Below are 20,232 nucleotides of genomic sequence, written 5' to 3' on the forward strand. Positions count from 1 at the left end.
GACATGATGACTCCTTGCTGTCCCCAGTCCACCTGACTGTGCTGCTGCTCCAGTTTCAACTATTCTGCCTTATTATTATTCGACCATGCTGGTCATTTATGAACATTTGAACATCTTGACCATGTTTTGTTATAATCTCCACCCGGCACAGCCAGAAGAGGACTGGCCACCCCACATAGCCTGGTTCCTCTCTAGGTTTCTTCCTAGGTTTTGGCCTTTCTAGGGAGTTTTTCCTAGCCACCGTGCTTCTTCACCTGCATTGCTTGCTGTTTGGGGTTTTAGGCTGGGTTTCTGTACAGCACTTTGAGATATCAGCTGATGTACGAAGGGCTATATAAAATAAATTTGATTGATTGATTTGGTTTTGAAAGGCAAGTTGGTGGTGATGGGGCAGATTGTGACAGCGAGGGAAAGGCCTGCTGTCTGTGGCAGTGGTGGTGGCACCTGCTTGCTCTCTTCTCTCCATTTTTGGGCATGTAGGATCAATCTCATTACCAGTGGGCTGTGAAATGATGGGTCAGGGAGCACCGAGAGAGAGCCTCCGCTCTGAACAGCTGTGTCACAGACAGAGATCTAATTAAACCAAGCTGCTACCTAGTCTTCTATTCTCTCACCCACTAATCAAGCTCTTCCTGCCTGATGATTTTCCTGGGCTGCTCGGGTCACAACTAACTGAAATTCTCAAATTTTCCTTTTCATGAAACAAATAAAAAATAAATGCCCCATTTTATTTTTTTAAAGTGTGATTGTGGTGTACTGGGGGTTCTACCGAGTGATTTAACCGCATGCTGGTGGTGACCATGGCTACTAGAGCATGAGAGCCCATTTTAGAATGTTCCGTCTCATTTCTATTTAACCTCATACTTCACTCAGTGAGACATGTCCCTTCACCTGTTGATAACAGCTTTGACTGAATTTAATTCAAATGTGTGTGTTATTATCTGCCTGTGCTGCCATTGTTGTGTTTGACAAGCCAACGGAATTCAAATACAATGAGGCGTTTGTTTGCAATGGATTCCAATACTCCGCGTTATAATGCAGCGTTAGGCGCCATTTAAAGATATGTTATAAAGGCTTTGTATAATTGCAGCCAGTAGTTTTGAATGTAACGCTCACAAACCAAAACGGGTCCCTAAAAATTGTGTACAACGTCGTTGTTCTTTATCCTCCATAGCATGTGCCCCCCAAAAAGACAACTTATGTGGGGTGTGTATGTTGGGCTCACCCCGCAACCTCATTGGACAATACTTTGCTGATCTGATCACACTTTAATCTTGTAACCTCTTTGGACATCCTTCCACCTGCCAATCAACATTGTACATCAAGTTCGGTTGACAGCCGAATCAATCAACAGCTGCGGTGGTGCCCACATTGGATTACCCCATAACGTGGAATTTGTGTGTGAAAGTTTAGAAACACAAAAGGTGGATTACATGGAATTAGTTAATTTTGATGGATGGTTGACACAAAATAAAGGTAGGCTGATAGTGTCTGAAATCAAACTTACAAGCTCTAACCAACTGTGAAATGTCTAAAAGGAATTAGGGGAACAATAGGTAAGTAAAGAAATAAAAACAACAGTAAAAAGACAGTGAAAAATAACAGTAGCGAGGCTTGATACAGTAGTGAGGCTATACACAGGCACCGGTTAGTCGGGCTGATTGAGGTAGTATGTACATGTAGATATGGTTAAATTGACTGTGCATATATGAACAGAGAGTAGCAGTAGTGTAAAAGAGGGGTTGGCGGGTGGTGGGTGGCGGGACACAATGCAGATAGCCCGGTTAGCCAATGTGCGGGAGCAGTGGTTGGTTGGGCTAATTGAGGTAGTATGTACATGAATGTATAGTTAAAGTGACTATGCATGTATGATAAACAGAGAGTAGCAGCAGCGTAAAAGAGAAGGGGGGCACACAATGCAAATAGTCCAGGTAGCCATTTGATTACCTGTTCAGGAGTCTTATGGCTTGGGGGTAAAAACTGTCGAGAAGCCTTTTTGTCCTAGACTTGGCACTCCGGTATCGCATGCCATGCGGTAGTAGAGAGTACAGTCTGACTGGGGTGGCTGGGGTCTTTGACTATTTTTAGGACCTTCCTCTGACACCGCCTGGTGTAGAGGTCCTGGATGGCAGGCAGCTTAGCCCCAGTGATGTACTGTGCCGTACGCACTACCCTCTGTAGTGCCTTGCGGTCGGAGGCCGAGAAATTGCTGTACCAGGCAGTGATGCCATACCAGGCATTTTCTGGTTTGCAGAGAAATGCATTGACAGGGAAATGAAACTACCACAAGGTCGTTCTTTCAATTATTTTATATTTTCAATAATACTGTCCCCAACAACAACATACCACACGTACACAAAATAAATAGCACAATGTTGAGGTTTTCTAAAAGCACAAATGTTACAATAAGCCAATTAGCATCAAAATAATACTGAGGTCTAATAGATCAAACTTCTAATTTCTGATGTTTTTTGTAACTGATGATGCATGGATTTGATCAATTTATTCAATTCATTTCTGCTGCTATCAAAACAGCTAATGGTAAGCCATGCAGCCACTTGAAAACTTGCTTCAGAGTGCGCGTTCACTACATGACAGGAACAAGCACGGTGTGTCTTGACGGCAGGTTAGAATGTAAGGATGGCCTTTTTCCACTGGGAAAAAGACTGTAGATCGTTCATTTTTTCATGTACGAGCCATACATTTATACGTCGAGGTCGTTAAAAATACTGAGGTTGTTTTCAATCTTCGGGAACATCTCTTTTAACAGCTCAAGATCAAATCATTCTGCCATGACATTACATTTGTCATGTCCCTTTAAATGGGGTTCGTTCACTTCAGCCAACATTTCAGGATTTCTGTAAAGGAGTAAAAGGGAACCGCTCTGTTTCCCTGGGTGAGGCTGTTCTCAGAACTGTGGCAGAGCAGCTTTTTTTACACAAAGTAAATGCTTATTTATGGCCCATAGTTTTTCCAGTTCCGAGACAGATAGCAGCCTAATGCTTACACAGTAGTAATTACATAGTGTCAGTTAATGTAGATCAGTGTTTCCCAAACTTGGTCCTCGGGACTCCAAGGGGTGCACGTTTTGGTCTATCAAAGCTTGATGATTAGTTGATTATTTGAATCAGCTGTGTAGTGCTAGGGCAAAAATCAAAACAGGCACCCCTTGCGGTCCTGAGGACCGAGTTTGGGAAACTCTGATGTAGACAGTAGACACCTCCATAGCTTTCTGTCCTATACCCGTTGTTTTCCCATTTCCTCTCCAATTCAGCAAACACGGTCCTCGGGATATTTTATCATTCACCTTGACAATAGTGGGAAGAGCCAGAGGAAGGGACCATTTGATATACTGTACATATTTTTCTCGCAGAGTGCAGGGAAGCTGTTGAAGTGTAGGCAAATAGAATACAGATGAATAGAAGAACTGGTCTTACTGGCCTTGTTCAGAGAGAGACACCCCCCCCCCCCCCCCCCCCCAACTCATCTTCCTTCCCATGCAACCCAGGGAAATACCATCCATATTTAAAAGAGAGAGCAGCTTGGCGGATGATAATAGCTTTTAAACTATGCAACCTACTGTATTTCCTATCAGGATGTGCATTTGTTTGTCCACCGTAGCATGTAAACCAATCGCAGATCCAGCCATGTTTTGTGTCTGTTTTTTCCCGTGTATATATATCGCAATAGTGCCGCGGAGGCTATGAATAAAACATTGAATCCATTAAAACATTAATCACCCCTACCTAAGGCATAATTATGGTGCGATTTCTCCTAGAGGGCTGAGAATAGACTGTAACAAAGCCACATTATGTTGCGTAATGCCATTGTATTGCACCACATAAAATATTCAAGCCGTGTACATACACCAAACAAAACAATCTGGGAAAGCTACTGGGTGCCTGGCCTTGTGTTCACAGCAGTCATCTGTCCTCATGAGGGCAAGGCAGGAGGATCAACAAAGGCATCATTTATGTTTGACGTGTTGTGTATATACTATAAACATGGTGTTTTTTTCAGCAACATGTGCTTAAACACCACTGCTATGTAAGGGCCAGACGCCCAACCTAAATTTACACTAGCATGTTCCACTATATTTCTAGACTGCCTCCTTATATTTGACACTTAATCCATTCCTTATCGCCATAGTTTGTTTGAAAGGAATGGAATATAGTCATGGACTATGTTCCAGTACAGCAGGCCAGGGGTTTTTCATATTGTTCTCTGTGTATTTGTCCTAGTGCATTTTTCCCCAGGGATGAAATACTAATTAAGCCAAAGAGGTCTGGCCAGTGGAATATATCAGTGTTTGAGGGAGGAATGTTGGATGGTGGATGTCAGAAAGGTCTTACTGATTTCATTAGTCCTTTGGGTACTGTAAGGAATACATTACAATGGACCAGCTGTGTGTGTGTGTGTGTAACAATTGAGATCCTCCCTCTACCAGCACTGGGTCCACTTTCCTTTTGGGGCAGCTCTCCACTGTTGATGAGCTTGGCCTGTTGACAGGGAACATCTGACAGTGGCCAGAGCTAGTGACATAGCTTACAGCGAGGGAGAATGATCAAAATGGCTACCTTGGCATCATCTCACTCACACTACCAATCCACCTAGAACGACCTCTCTTTCCTCTCACCCCTCTCTCTCACCTCACTCCGCTCTCTCCACCTACATGTATCTCTCTCTTCTCTCTCACGTAATGCTGACGCGGCCTAAATAATGGAGCTTTGGAAGCAGAAGTGCTGAGTAAGACCGACCTGAGCCATCCTTCACCCCGGCAGAGATGCATAGTGGGGCCTCATCAATAATGTAAAGTCCTCCGCCATGCTGTATTTGAGGGGACATAGCCTACAGTTTATGGTTCCACCTCTACTCAGCTGACGGATGGAGTTTCAACATAAACCTCATCAGTTGATGCCCTGTCAGCCCATGGACAATGTAATGTCTATGTGTCAGCCACTCGTGATACAGTGGCTTCCCATGTGAAAGAACCTGACTCTTTTTCAACAGAATCTAAACAGTGTTTTACATTTGAAGGAGAGTGAAAAAGAGTTGCGCCAGTCACTAAACTGTTATCTACTTGTCCCAGGAGTGCTTGAGAACATCATCATAAAACCTTGAAAGCCTGAGGAGGGAAGATACTTATGTTTTTGACTCCCTCTCTCGCTCTCTTTCCAGAGCTCATATTCTTCTGTCTGAATTACTGCTCCAGATGTTCGTTTCTTGGTGTCCCCATAAACTTTCTGTGTTTTAGCACCAGACAAAAGATAACTAAGATGGATTTCCTGAGGCTTGGCATAGCCCCATTATTTTCTTCACTGCTTTCAGTATACAGTAGCCTACTTGGGTCTGGGCAACTGGCTTGGCTATGCATGAGGTAAACTGTATCTGTACCTAGTCCAGGTTGGGTTTCAGCCTTCCAGGTCATACATGATCATACGTTTACTGTAGCTTTAATGTATGGTTCAATCCAATATTCCAAAGTGGGTAACGGTGCTTACAGAATAAATAATTGAAGACAGAGTTAATACAAATGGAAGGGCATGGATCCTCGAGTCACAGTTCAGTTTTATTTTCTGTTGCATGGGAACATTATGATTAGCACCACAGTGTTTTTATGATGTGAAGAGGACTGTTGACCTTTTAATCAGGACCAGAGCGAGGCTGGGCTTTAGTAAAGAGATTGATTTCCCCTCAGGGCCCCCGAGGCACTGTTATGTTTATTGACCTCAGTTTGCAGAGTTCACAACCTGGCGGATTGATAGTTGGTCCCATTGATTGAAGTATAACACATAGATTATTAATCAGTTTAAATCTCTCTCTCTGACTCTCCTCCCAGACCTGCCTTGGATGCTCCCAGCCTCCCAGCACAACGGGACTGCTGCCTAGGTAACAACGAGGGAACCAAAGGAGAGGCCCTGCAGTGTGCACTGTGCATGAAAAAGAGCTGTCCCCGGCCCCACCTATACACTGCACCACCATGCAGGATCAATATCATACAAAATCCATGAGGAAACCATTTAGCATATCCTTTGATCATCACTTATGACGCCCTCTAATAACCTCTTGATATTACGGTTTCATGGGCAGGGAAAGGGAACGCCGATGACTACATCTTTCTGCTTCTCTTTCTCTTTTTCTCCATCTCTCCGTTCAGAACGCAGGCCTAGGCAGGGGACAGATGGCATGATTCAACATATCAGACCAGCAATCTGCAATCCCACAAAACATTTACACCACCACTCCACCCCCCTCCAAGGCTAGCATGACAGACCCAGCCCTGTGCTGCCTGCCTGGGACAACACGCCCTGCTAGTCTCCCATTACCAGTTACCTTCACAGAAACACTACGTACAGGACATCCCTGCATGTGTCGACTCCCATACTGTCTGTCCTCTTAGAGACGCCACGGAGCAACATGATGGTGTTGGAGGAAAGGAATGGAATGGAGCGAATAGGTACTTGTGTGAGAGAAAAGGCTTTGAGGTATTGGTTTTTATATTTGCTCTATTTTGGATGAGTTTGATGCATCTGTTTATGTGTGCCTCTAACCTTTGAAGCCATAGACTTATACATGCACACGTTTACCGGTCATCAATACTCTGAGACCATTCTAAACCTTTATGAATTCAGTTTAAACCTGTGTAGCTAGCTATGATCAATACTACCCTCCATTGAACTTCTCTTTCATCTGCATTCATTGAGCTCCTCCTTTTTTGGGGATAGGAGAGCTGATTGGGGGAGGGGGTGAAGGGATGTGGCACAGTTTTTTGGGAAACATGTTCTTTCAGCTTCCACTCACCAGGTCTGGCTGGGTCACTGGCAGGCCATTCTGCTACAGGCCAACATGGGAGCTGATTAGATTGATTTCTGTCATTCGCTGTCTATAAATCTTTATTGACACATAAACAATTGCTATGCAATGTATAGCACTTTCAGGCTCTAACCTTCACAGTAACTCACAGACATTATCGAACAACCGTCCCACAAACATTGCAACAACACAAACATTAGCGTTTGTCCATTGAATGATGACAGTCTCTGGCATGGACCAGTCTTTGTTGTGTATTATTTAGCTTTTTTCCTGTAAATATCTGTTATGGTACTGTATTTTATCGCTTAAACAATTAAGAGCAAATCTAAGAAAACATAATTTTATGGAAAAGGTAAGACATTTTCTAAGGAATCCTGGTTAAGCATAGTATTTATTTTTCCGTTACCTGATTTTGATTCAGCCAGGCATTGAGAAGGGGTCCTCTGTCCTTGTGCTCATGGCAACGGCTGAGCCCGAGTGTGTTGCATCTTGCAGTGTGTGAGCATTGAAAGGTGTGGACGACAGCACACATCACTGTCACACCAGGCGCTCCTCCAGGCCATCTTGTGCAAGGCCACGGCCCATTCCCCATAGCAAGGCCAGCGCAGCAGCACACCCTGAGACAAAGCTGTATTGTATGTGCACGTGACCAATTAACCTTGATTTGATAGGGAATATCAGCTAATATACTACACAGAGACAGACATAGACGCTGTATACCAGAGGCATGCTAGTCTAGATGGCACTAGTAAGTCATCTCCCAAGCGCAACTCTCTGTGCTGGTTGCCAAGTCAACCATTGCCCCATTATCCTTTAAGTTATCTTCCTTCACATCCAATAGGAGTGCTGCAACATCTATCAATACAAAGTCCACTTGAATCTCTGTCCGGTTCTATTTAAAGCCAAAACATTACCATTGATCAGGGTTTAAGCCAGCTCACCCTTCCTTAGGAGAGGCCAGGTCAGAGCACCTTCAGACTGTTTACCTGCCTACACAGTGGGGGAGAGAATTCAGATAACTGTTGGAGTATATATGGAGTATTTTCCTAGGCGACCGGCCCACTGCCATGCTAACCTTTTGTGAGAGGTACCTATATTGCTGCTGTAAAACATTTCCACTTTATGTGGATTGCAAAGGATGGATGGCATGGTATTGTATGAAAGTCCTGCTTGGTACAGGGAATACATGTATGGTCTTTGGGCACTATATTACAGAGCAATTACATAAGAATGAATTGTTAAAACGTGTTGTTTTGCGTATGATAAAAAAGACTGCATTCCAAGCAAAAATGTATCGTACTGGATCACTTGCAGTGGAGGATGATGCTACGCAAGCTGTCGTTGTCCCTGTCCCCATAGGTTGAGTTGTCATAGACCAGTCGAGAGCAGTGTTGTTGTTTTTTTTATCTCATGGAGCGAATGCCTGGCAAATGCACTGAAATCAAATTCCTGCTGGAAGGTCATTTGTTCAGCTGCCCACAGAAGCGAGGAGGCAGGAGGCACTCTGCCAGTGGGGATAATGTAACAGCCAGGACATCACATAGGGGTGGCAGGTAGCCTAGTGGTTAGAGCTTTTGGTCAGTAACTGAAAGGTTGCTGGATTGAATCCCCGAGCTGACAAGGTAAAAATCTGTTGTTCTGCCCATGAACATGGCAGTTAACTCATTGTTCCCCAGTAGGCTCTCATTGTAAATAATATTTTGTTGTCTGTCTTGCCTAGTTATTTAACTGTCTTATCTAGTTAAATAAAGGTTAAAAAAAATAACATCACATCGCTGCCTGCCTGGCTGAACGGGCCCTGCACAAACACACACTCCCAAGCTCTGCCCCCTCCTCCTACAGTACACCCTGTCCACCAGCCCCCTCCTCCTACAGTACACCCTGTCCACCAGCCCCCTCCTCCTACAGTACACTCTGTCCACCAGCCCCCTCCTCCTACAGTACACTCTGTCCACCAGCCCCTCCTCCTACAGTACACTCTGTCCACCAGCCCCCTCCTCCTACAGTACACTCTGTCCACCAGCCCCCTCCTCCTACAGTACACTCTGTCCACCAGCCCCCTCCTCCTACAGTACACTCTGTCCACCAGCCCCCTCCTCCTACAGTACACTCTGTCCACCAGCCCCCTCCTCCTACAGTACACTCTGTCCACCAGCCCCCTCCTCCTACAGTACACTCTGTCCACCAGCCCCCTCCTCCTACAGTACACTCTGTCCACCAGCCCCCTCCTCCTACAGTACACTCTGTCCACCAGCCCCCTCCTCCTACAGTACACCCTGTCCACCAGCCCCCTCCTCCTACAGTACACCCTGTCCACCAGCCCCCTCCTCCTACAGTACACTCTGTCCACCAACCCCCTCCTTCTACAGTACACTCTGTCCACCAGCCCCCTCCTCCTACAGTACACTCTGTCCACCAGCCCCCTCCTCCTACAGTACACTCTGTCCACCAGCCCCCTCCTCCTACAGTACACTCTGTCCACCAGCCCCCTCCTCCTACAGTACACTCTGTCCACCAGCCCCCTCGTCCTACAGTACACTCTGTCCACCAGCCCCCTCCTCCTACAGTACACTCTGTCCACCAGCCCCCTCCTCCTACAGTACACTCTGTCCACCAGCCCCCTCCTCCTACAGTACAATACACGCTGACGGCACAGACATAAAGACTACTTTTTAAACACCTCCAAGTGTCCCACTCTCCTTTCCAGCAGCACCACCACAATACATTGAAATGCATGGCATGGTCCGGTATTTTTAAATCAGTCAGACTGACACGGAATAATCAATCATTAATCAATCAGTATTTTCCGATACAGTTGCAGCTCAAGTTGGTGTTTGAAGGCCCAACGGTTTCTCTGTCAAGGATTTCCAGTTAGTTCATCCCACCCCTTGTGAGAGGAGTTACTCTTCCACATTAGTAACTTGCCCCCCCCCCCCCCCCCCCCCTCCTCATACTCCCCCACCCCCGGGGTAGATCTGCCAAAGGGTTTAAGAGCACAAAGGTCAGACGAGAGCAGGGTGAAAAGGGCTGGTGCATAGCAGTCCTACTCAGCCTTGAACAAGCACCACTACCGCTTCTAGAGCAGCTACGTTTTTTTTCTCTCCAAATGCAGAAAAAGAAAGAACACAAACTGTTTTGGCAAGTGCACCCTACAGGATTCTCTGAGGTTGCTCTAGTGTGCAATTAAATCACAAAGCTAGTCTGCTCTTTGGCTCAGCAGCACTGGCATTGAGGAGGAGGAGTAGAGAGACAAGAAAACTCCTCTGTTAGCTGCTTGCTCTTTTTTTCAGTTTACTCTTTAAGATTTACCAGACTAGATATTTATTTATATACTTTTTACATTTAACTAGGCAAGTCAGTTAAGAACAAATTCTAATTTACAATGACGGCCTAGGAACAGTGGGTTAACTGCCTTGTTCAGGGGCAGAACAATAGATTTTTACTCTGTCAGCTGGGGAATTCAATCTAGCAACCTTTCGGTTACTGGCTCAACGCTCTAGCCACTAGGCCACCTGCCGCCCCATATAGCTGCTACAGATAAGGAGTCTGATTCAGATGATGTAATTGGCGCCAGGAATCATCATTATAAAGACAGCCTTCTCCCTTGCCTGAATGCCACCAATCTTTTATGGGTAGGGGGTGCCATGGCACCCCAAGATGCGGTGACCCCGTCGTTCTGCTCCACTTCAGTCGCCGCTGCACCCCTCGTCTCAGTGGGGGTGGGATACCCCCTCTACCTGAATCATCCACAGCAAGCAGCCCCAGATAGCCACCCAACAGGAACGTGTCATAGCCCTTGTGATAACACAAGACCCAATGCACTCCCATCTTTCATTTTTATTTTATTTCACCTTTATTTAACCAGGTAGGCTAGTTGAGAACAAGTTCTCATTTACAACTGCGACCTGGCCAAGATAAAGAAAAGCAGTGCGACACAAACAACAACACAGAGTTACACATGGAATAAACAAACGTACAGTCAATAACACAATAGAAAAAAAGAAAGTCTATAAACAGTGTGTGCAAAAAATAGGCCATAATAGCGATGTAATTACAATTTAGCAAATTAACACAGGAGTGATAGATGTGCAGATGATGATGTGAGAGTAGAAATACTGGTGTGGAAAAGAGCAGAAAAGTACATAAAAACAATATGGGGATGAGGTAGGTAGATTGGATTGGCTATTTACAGATGGGCTCCAGTTTCAGCGATTTTTGCAATTCGTTCCAGTCATTGGCAGCAGAGAACTGGAAGGAAAGGTGGCCAAAGGAAGTGTTGGCTTTGAGGATGACCAGTGAGATATACCTGCTGGAGCGCGTGTTACGGGTGGGTGTTGTTATCGAGACCAGTGAGCTGAGATAAGGCGGGGCTTTACCTAGCAAAGTCTTATAGATGACCTGGAGCAAGTGGGTCTGGCGAAGAATATGTAGCGAGGGCCAGCCGACTAGAGCATACAGGTCGCGGTGGTGGGTGGTGTATGGGGCTTTGGTGACAAAACGGATGGCACTGTGATAGACTGCATCCAGTGTGCAGAGTAGAGTGTTGGAGGCTATTTTGTAGATGACATCGCTGAAGTCGAGGATCGGTAGGATAGTCAGTTTTACAAGGCTTTGTTTGGCGGCGTGAGTTAAGGAAGGCTTTGTTGCGAAATAGGAAGCCTATTCTAGATTTAATTTTGGATTGGAGATGCTTAATATGACTCTGGAAGGAGACTTTACAGTCTAGCCAGACACCTAGGTATTTGTAGTTGTCCACTTATTCTAAGTCGGAACCGTCCAGAGTAGTGAAGCTAGATGGGCGGGTGGGTGCAGGCAGCAAACGGTTGAAAAGCATGCATTTAGTTTTAATAGCGTTTGAGAGCAGTCGGAGGCCAAGGAGTGGAGTGTTGTATGGCAGTGAAGCTTGTTTGGAGGTTTGTTAACACAGTATCCAAGGAAGGTCCAGATGTATACAGAATGGTATCGTCTGTGTAAAGGTGGATCAGGGACACACTGAACTCTGTCTGAGAAGTAGTTGGTGAACCAGGCGAGGCAGTCATTTGAGAAACCAAGGCTATTGAGTCTGCCGATAAGAATACGGTGACTGAAAGAGTCGAAAGCCTTGGCCAGGTCGATGAAGACGGAGAAGCTGGGGAGGCTTGGGCAAGTAGCTGCGGGGGTGCGGAGCTGTTGGCCGGGGTTGGGGTAGCCAGGAGGATAGCATGGCCAGCCGTAGAGAAATGCTTATTGAAATGATCAATTATCATGGATTTATCGGTGGTGACGGTGTTACCTAGCTTCAGCCTCTTAACGATTAACTTTGTTACATTCAGGTCCAGGTTCCCATCTCACGCTCAGGTGGCATTTATCGTCCGCAAATGAGGAAATATATTTTGTGTGTCATAGAGTGCCGTGCTCAGGTTCTCTCTCTTTCCTTTAGTCTGTTACTCTACTCTTTCTAGAAGTAGAGAGGAGGCTAAGGGATACTTGAGCTGGGGATGTTTACCCTCCAGCTCTGCCCTGAAAAGGGTTCCAGTCTGCTCCTCCAGCCCCCGACCGAGCAACCTGGACTCCGGGTTAGACATAACATAATAAAGGTAATTGATATGATATGTTACATTTCGTGTGATACGTATTCATTTGTCCATCATTCATTTTGAGTGATATGTTATGAATTACAATTCGTACGATACGTAATGAATTGCAATTTTGCAAAAAGTATTATAGTGTATGTTACGAATTCCAATTTGTTGTGGCAAACGTTAGGTGGCTAATGTTAACCTTAGCTAGGTGGATAACATTAGCTACGCTAGGGGTTAAGGTTAGGGTTAGGAGTTAGGGTACAAGGGTTAGCTAACATGCTAAGTAGTTGCAAAGTAGAAAATCATTTGTAAGTAGTTGCAAATGAGCTAAAATGCTAAAGTTGTCCGTGATGAGATTCAAACACACAACCTTTGGGTTTCTAGACGTTCACGTTATACGCCCGACCACCCATTAACCTCGACCAAGCACCCTAATTTCGTTATTGCCTGAAGTAACCTTCTGTCTTATGTAACTATACCAAACATAACATATTATACTAATTTGAGTGTCCCGGATGTTACGTTTAGTGTATGAGACCAGGCTGGACAGAGCTGCTTAGCCCAGCACAGACCAGCCCTCTGTCCTGGCATGGAGTGGGGCTCCTGTCTCACACCCTGACCACTGTTAACCTCACGGGCCCGGTTTCAGGGCAACGCCTCATAGACCACACTGTTGAGAAGAAACTGCACAGTCACTCTCAACAACGGGGCCATTTTGTTTCAGGTGCCGTGGCCTGCCGGTGTAGTGTATCAAGCCCAGAACTGAATTACCCATACAGGAAGAAGTCTGGCTTTTTCCCAGAGCTGGATTCAGCTGACAGTCAAAAAGCTTTTTTCCCTTCTTTTCTCTCTCAGTCAATGCATCAGCACAAGGTCAGACTTAAAATGAAGGTTGAATGCAGCAGGGTTCTGTGGTGTGGTGTGCTGCCTGACATGCAGCAGATTTAGCTGAGTGCATATAGGCTACAGTACAGTTCGCTCTGTAAAGCTGATTTACGGATAGAGAAATCACTGATGCCACTGAAGCGCTCAAAACTGTCCGTCCCTATACCCAGAGCCCTCTCTTGCTGTCCCTTGCCGTGCCACATAAACAATGCATTATGGCTCTGTGGGTGACGAAGAAAACACTAATTACCATGACAACGTGATGGAGCAACGTGGCAGTGCAGTGTTCTGTGCACGGCTTCTCATGGTGACTCATTGCAGAATCATACTCGCCAAGCTATTCCTCACGAGGTCATGCAAGCGTGTGTCCATGTATACCCAAAAGCCACCGCCACCGCCAATGGTGCCTGTACTCCCTCTCCATGGCAACAGCGATGATTGCATTGCAGCCTACACGTGAAGGCTGTGGGGTAGAAGCAATGGAGAGCACATTCATACAGAGGGAAGACAGGCATCTCCATGCGCTAGTGGGAGTGAGGGACACCATCTTGTGCTGTGGAAAGGATTGGGAACACAGCTGGCAAGGCGAGGTGAGTGGGTTATCTACATGAAGGCACCAAACATTAGTCTCTACAACATGCCAGAATATATGGGTGGTTTAATTAGATGAATGATTACTTATTCTTTAGTATTACAATGAGTGATCGACATTTAGGCTCAAAAACAGCTCCCCAAAATCACCCAACAGACTGCAACACAGACACGATCGAGATGGAGAAAAAGCATACAATATAAATCCTATGCATCTCATGCAGTGGATAGTCTAAAATGGTTGCCAAGCACTCTAGTTCCTTTAGAGCCTACAGCATCCATTTGGCGTGACAGTGTGTTTAAGTGGGTCTGTGGGTCTGTTTGTGTGTGTGTGTGTGTGTGTGTGTGTGTGTGTGTGTGTGTGTGTGTGTGTGTGTGTGTGTGTGTGTGTGTGTGTGTGTGTGTGTGTGTGTGTGTGTGTGTGTGTGTCAGAGGTATCCTGGACCCTGTCATAGAAATGGCACTGCTGGTGCTCTGAGATGCGTTAGACAGATGGAGCTTGTGATAGGTCACATCTGGCGGTGGGGGAGGAGTGGAGAGAGTCTTTATAGTCATTTACAAGGTAAGAGTACTCAAGTAGAGAATCTAGGTTAAAAACTGGGATATAAAAAAGATTAGATAGGAAAGTATGAATACTTTCTATTTTATTCACACGCATTGGTCAGTGTGTGTGATTACAGTATACACCGAGTATACAAAACATTAGGAACACCTAATGACAGACTGACCAGGTGAATCCAGGTGAAAAGAGAATAAAAACAGGTTAAAAATAAGGATTTTTAAGCCTTGAGACAATTGAGACATGGAGGGTGAGTGGGCAGACAAAATATTTTAGTGCCTTTGAACAGGATATGGTGGTACACTATTAGAAAAAAAGGTGCTATCCAGAACCTAAAAGAGTTCTTTGGCTGTCCCCATAGGAAAACCCTTTGAAGAACCCTGTTTTCCTTTTTTATGAGAACAGCCGAAGAACCCTTTTGGAACCCTTTTTTCTAAGAGTGCAGGTGCCAGGCACACTGATTTAAGTGTGTTAAGAAAGAACTGGCGCAGGAGGTGATGGCTACAATTTAATTGGCTCTTAACCAACCTTGCTGTTTTGTTCGTTTTTTCGCAGTGTTTAACTTATTTTGTGTACAGTGTTGCTGCTATCGACTCTTATGACCGGAAAGAGCTTCTGGACATCGAATACTCACCATGAATTGGACAAATCATTTTTCTTTAATGATTCATATGGGAAGGATATACTCCAAGCTCCCAAACAGGCTCTCATCCCCGTCATTCACTCGAGAAAGAAACTGAGATTTCGCAGAAGGAGATTGAGGTGCCTTGTGAGGATCAGACGACAAGTGGCTAATCTGCCTTTGCCATCCGTACTGCTAGCTAATGTTCAATCGCTAGAAAATAAATGGGACGAACGGAAAGCACGTATATCCTACCAACGGGACATTAAAAACTGTAATGTCTTACGTTTCACCGAGTCACCGAGGCTGAACTACGACATTAATAACATACAGCTGGCGGGTTATAAACTCTATCGACAGGATAGAACAGCAGCCTCTGGTAAGACACGGGGTGGGGGCCTATGCATATTTGTAAACAACAGCTGGTGCACGATATCTAAGGAAGTCTCAAGGTTTTGCTCGCCTGAGGTAGAGTATCTCATGATAAGCTGTAGACCACACTAACTACCTAGATTGTTTTCACCTGTATTTTTCTTGCAAACTATTACAGACTACAAAGGGAAGCACAGTCAAGAGCTGCCCAGTGACAAGAGCCAACTATTACTTCTATGCTCGCTTCGAGGCAAGTAACAATGAAACATGCAAGAGAAAATCAGCTGTTCCTTTAAACAGGTCAACCAACGTTCACAAGGCCGCAGGGCCAGACGGATTACCAGGATGTGTACTCCGAGCATGCGCTGACCAACTGGCAAGTGTTTTCACTGACATTTTCAACCTCTCCCTATCTGAGTCTGTAATACCAACATGTTTCAAGCAGACCACCATAGTCCCTGTGCCCAAGAACACTAAGGTAACCTGCCTAACTAATGACTGCCGACCCGTAGCACTCACATCTGTATCCATTAAATGCTTTGAAAGGCTGGTCATGGCTCCCATCAACACCATTATCCCAGAAACCCTAGACCCACTCCAATTTGCATACCGCCCCAACAGATCCGCAGATGATGCAATCTCCATTGCACTCCATACTGCCCTTTCACACCTGGACAAAAGGAACACCTATGTAAGAATGCAATTCATTAACTACAGCTCAGTGTTCAAAACCATGGTGCTCTCAAAGCTCATCACTAAGCTAAGGACCCTGGGACTAAACACCTCCCTCTGCAACTGGATTCTGATCATCAACAACGATGAGACAGCCTATGAGGAGGAGGTCAGAGACCTGACCGAGTGGTGCAAGGACAACAATCTCTCCCTCAACTTGATCAAAACAAAGGAGATGATTGTGGAGAACAGGAAAAGGAGGACCGAGCACGGCCCCATTCTCATCAACGGGGCTGTTGTGGAACAGGTTGAGAGCTTCAAGTTCCTTGGCGTTCACATCACCAACAAACTAACATGGTCCAAGCACACCAAGACTGTGACGAAGAGGGCACGACAAACCTATTCCCCCTCAGGAGACTGAAAAGATTTGGCATGGGTCCTCAGATTCTCAAAAGGTTTTACAGTCGCACCATCAAGAGCATCGTGACGGGTTGCATCACTGCCTGGTATGGCAACTGCTCGGCCTCCCACTGCAAGGCACTACAGAGGGTAGTGCGTACAGCCCAGTACATCACCAGGGCCAAGCTTCCTGCCATCCAGGACCTCTATACCAGGCGGTGTCAGAGGAAGGGCCTAAAAATTGTCAAAGACTCCAGCCACCCTAGTCATAGACTGTTCTCTGCTACTGCACGGGAAGCGGTACCGGAGCGCCAAGTCTAGGTCCAAAAGGCTTCTAAACAGCTTCTACCCCCAAGCCATAAGACTCCTGAACATCTAATCAAATGGCTACCGAGACTGCTCTTTGCTACCGCAAGGGAAGCAGTACCAGAGCGCCAAGGCTAGGTCCAAGAGGCTTCTAAACAGCTTCTTCCCAAAGTCATAAAACTCCTGAACATCTAATCAAATGGCTACCCAGACTATTTGCATTAACCCCCCCCCCCCCCCCTTCTACGCTGCTGCCACTCTCTGTTATTATCTATGCATAGTCACTTTAATAACTCTACCTACATGTACATATTACCTGAATTACCTCGCCATCGGTGCCCCGCACATTGACTCTGTACCGGTACCCCCAGTATATAACCCCGCTATTGTTATTTATTGCTGCTCTCTTATTATTTGTTATTCTTAACTCATACTTTTGGGGGGGGTATTTTCTTAAAACTGCATTGTTGGTTAAGGGCTTGTAAGTAAGCATTTCACTGTATTTCCCTGTTCGGCGCAGGTGACAAATTTTATTTGATTTGAAGAGCTGCTTAGCTGCTGGGTTTTTCACGCTCAACCGTTTCCCGTGTGTATCAAAAAGGGTCCACTACTCAAAGGACATCCAGCCAACTTGACACAACTGTGGGAAGCATTGGGGTCAACATGGGCCAGCATCCCTGTGGGACGCTTGACACCTCGGAGAGTCCATACCCTGACGAATTGAGGCTGTTCTGAGAGTGTGTGTGTGTGTGTGTGTGTGTGTGTGTGTGTGTGTGTGTGTGTGTGTGTGTGCGTGTGTGTGTGTGCGTGTGACAACCAACAACCCTGTGGATCTGTGCGACGGTTGATCTGCGTTGGTTGGTATCTGTGGGTGTGTAGCTGTTGCATGTGATCTGGCCTCTCTCATGACCGGATTAGGAACAATGAGCTCCATACAGAGGCTGGAGAGGCAGCACAGCCCCAGGAATGGGTGCTCCAGCAACTCCACCATCCACTGCCCAGCCTGCCCTGCGTTATCGCCAGGGCCCTCGCACCTCTTGCAACACACCACATGACCTATCCCATTTCAATGCCAACCCCTCCATTTTCCCCCCACACACTACACCATCCCTCTGTGCCCCCTTCCCGGCCTCCATGTCCCCCTACACACTACCACATTCCTCAGTGGACCCCCCCCCCCCCCCCCCCCCCTCCATCTCACTCTCACTACTTTCACTACCCTACCCAAATCAAATGCCCACATCAACCCTTGTATGCCCCATATCGGAACTCATCCAACCCCTCCATTTCCACCGCATCATCATGCCCCACTTTTCCATACCCACATCATACCCTCCTTCCCTCCACCCCAGGCTCCTGTTTGAAGCTGGCTTGATTTTGATGAGCCCCCTCTCCATTTCCAGGCCAGTGTCTGTTTACTCCCCACAATAGTAGCTACAGATGTAGGATCTTAATTTGAGCAGGTTTGCTACAGCAGTTAAATAATCCTGCAGCAACAGGAAATGTCAATTATGTGGATTATAATTAATGGAATATTTTTGCAGGGGTTGATAAATTTTTCGTTAGGGCAAATCAAGTCTGACATTTTCAAGTGGAAATTAAACTTTAGAAGCCTTTTTAAACATCAAATACACTACACGTTTGCATTTCCTGCCGTGCAGAAAAATTCTTAGCAACAAAAGAATGATCAAATTAAGATCCAAATTAAGATCCTACATCTGTAGCTGCCATGATCACAATGAATAATAGGATGTTTGGATTCTAAAGAACAATACCGACTTAACCCTGTTAAAATCTAGGACAGCAATGTTTTGTTTTGAACTAATTTCTCCCTTTACTTTACTCAGAACTGGCCATACAACGGCGCTGAGTGACCTCAGCCCTGTTTGACTGGAGAGAGAGAGAGGAGACCTGGCTGGTCTCCAGTTACCGTTATCGCGGAGACAACAAGGATCTCAAGGTTAAGCCATGACCTGCTCCTTGTCATCGAATGCCGTACCTAGCTAATCCTACTGCTGCCCAACTGACCCCTCATCCTCCTCCTCTAACCCCCCCCCCCTCCTCCTCCTCCTCCACCTCTGTAGGGTAGTTGTCTGTTTAGAAGGTAAGTGTGTCATGTTTAGCTATGGGATATAGGGGTGGCTTTGCTGGGGTGGTCTGCCTTCATGCCACTCTATCCGTGTGGCGTACCTTCACAGAACTATTGGGACAGCGGTGTGTCCGCCTGTGCTGCGTACCTTCACAGAACTATGGGGACAGTAGTGTGTCTGTCTGTGTGGCATACCTCACAGAACTATGGGGACAGCAGTGTGTCTGTCTGTGTGGCATACCTCACAGAACTATTGGGACAGCAGTTTGTCTGTCTGTGTGGCGTACCTCACAGAAGTATGGGGACAGCAGTGTGTCTGTCTGTGTGGCATACCTCACAGAACTATTGGGACAGCAGTTTGTCTGTCTGTGTGGCGTACCTCACAGAAGTATGGGGACAGCAGTGTGTCTGTCTGTGTGGCATACCTCACAGAACTATTGGGACAGAAGTGTGTCTGTCTGTGTGGCGGTCCACACAGAACTATGTGGTCAGCAGTGTGTCTGTCTGTGTGGCATGCGGCAGGGTGGCCTAGTGGTTAGAGCATTGGACTAGTAACCGGAAGGTTGCAAGTTCAAACCCCTGAGCTGACAAGGTCATTCTGCCCCTGAACAGGCAGTCAACCCACTGTTCCTAGGCCGTCATTGAAAATAAGAATTTGTTCTTAACTGACTTGCCTAGTTACATAAAGGTAAAATAAATAAATACCTCACAGAACTATGGGCAGTCTGTCTGTGTGGCATACCTCACAGAACTATGGGGACAGCAGTGTGTCGGTCTGTGTGGCATACCTTCACAGAGGTGGCCGTAGGAACAGCTGTTGTTTATGGTGCTCCAGTCATTTGTTTTCTTCAGACTCCATTAGGTACCCAGACACTCTAGAGCAGCGGGGAGAGCCAGCATGCAGTGCTCAGGAATTAGACGGTCACTGATGCTGAACCTTGTCTCCATCCACCATCCTATCGCCTCCCTCTGTCTCCCTACAGTCTCTCAGGTCCTGGTGGGTGCACAGGAACATAAACAGATGCACAGAGAGACACAGACAGACACAACGACACACTCACACAGACAGACACAACGACACACTCACACAGACACACACAGACATGCACACATTCAAACGACACAAGCACAAAGGCTCTCACTCAGACACAGAGAGAGAGAGAGAGAGAGAGAGAGAGAGAGAGAGAAAGAGAGAGAGAGAGACACACACAAACAGGGGATTGTTGTGTGGAGCCCAGAGGCTGAGCTCCAGTGCAGTCGACCCAGTCCACCCGACACAGAGCAGCTGCACATGGTGAGCCCATGTGACTTACTTTCGGCCATGTGAGTCTCTCTCTCTCAGAAGCCTGCAGTGTGAAAAGCC

Source organism: Oncorhynchus mykiss, chromosome 12 (genome assembly GCF_013265735.2).
Source record: "Oncorhynchus mykiss isolate Arlee chromosome 12, USDA_OmykA_1.1, whole genome shotgun sequence".
In the NCBI taxonomy this organism is placed as follows: Eukaryota; Metazoa; Chordata; class Actinopteri; order Salmoniformes; family Salmonidae; genus Oncorhynchus; species Oncorhynchus mykiss.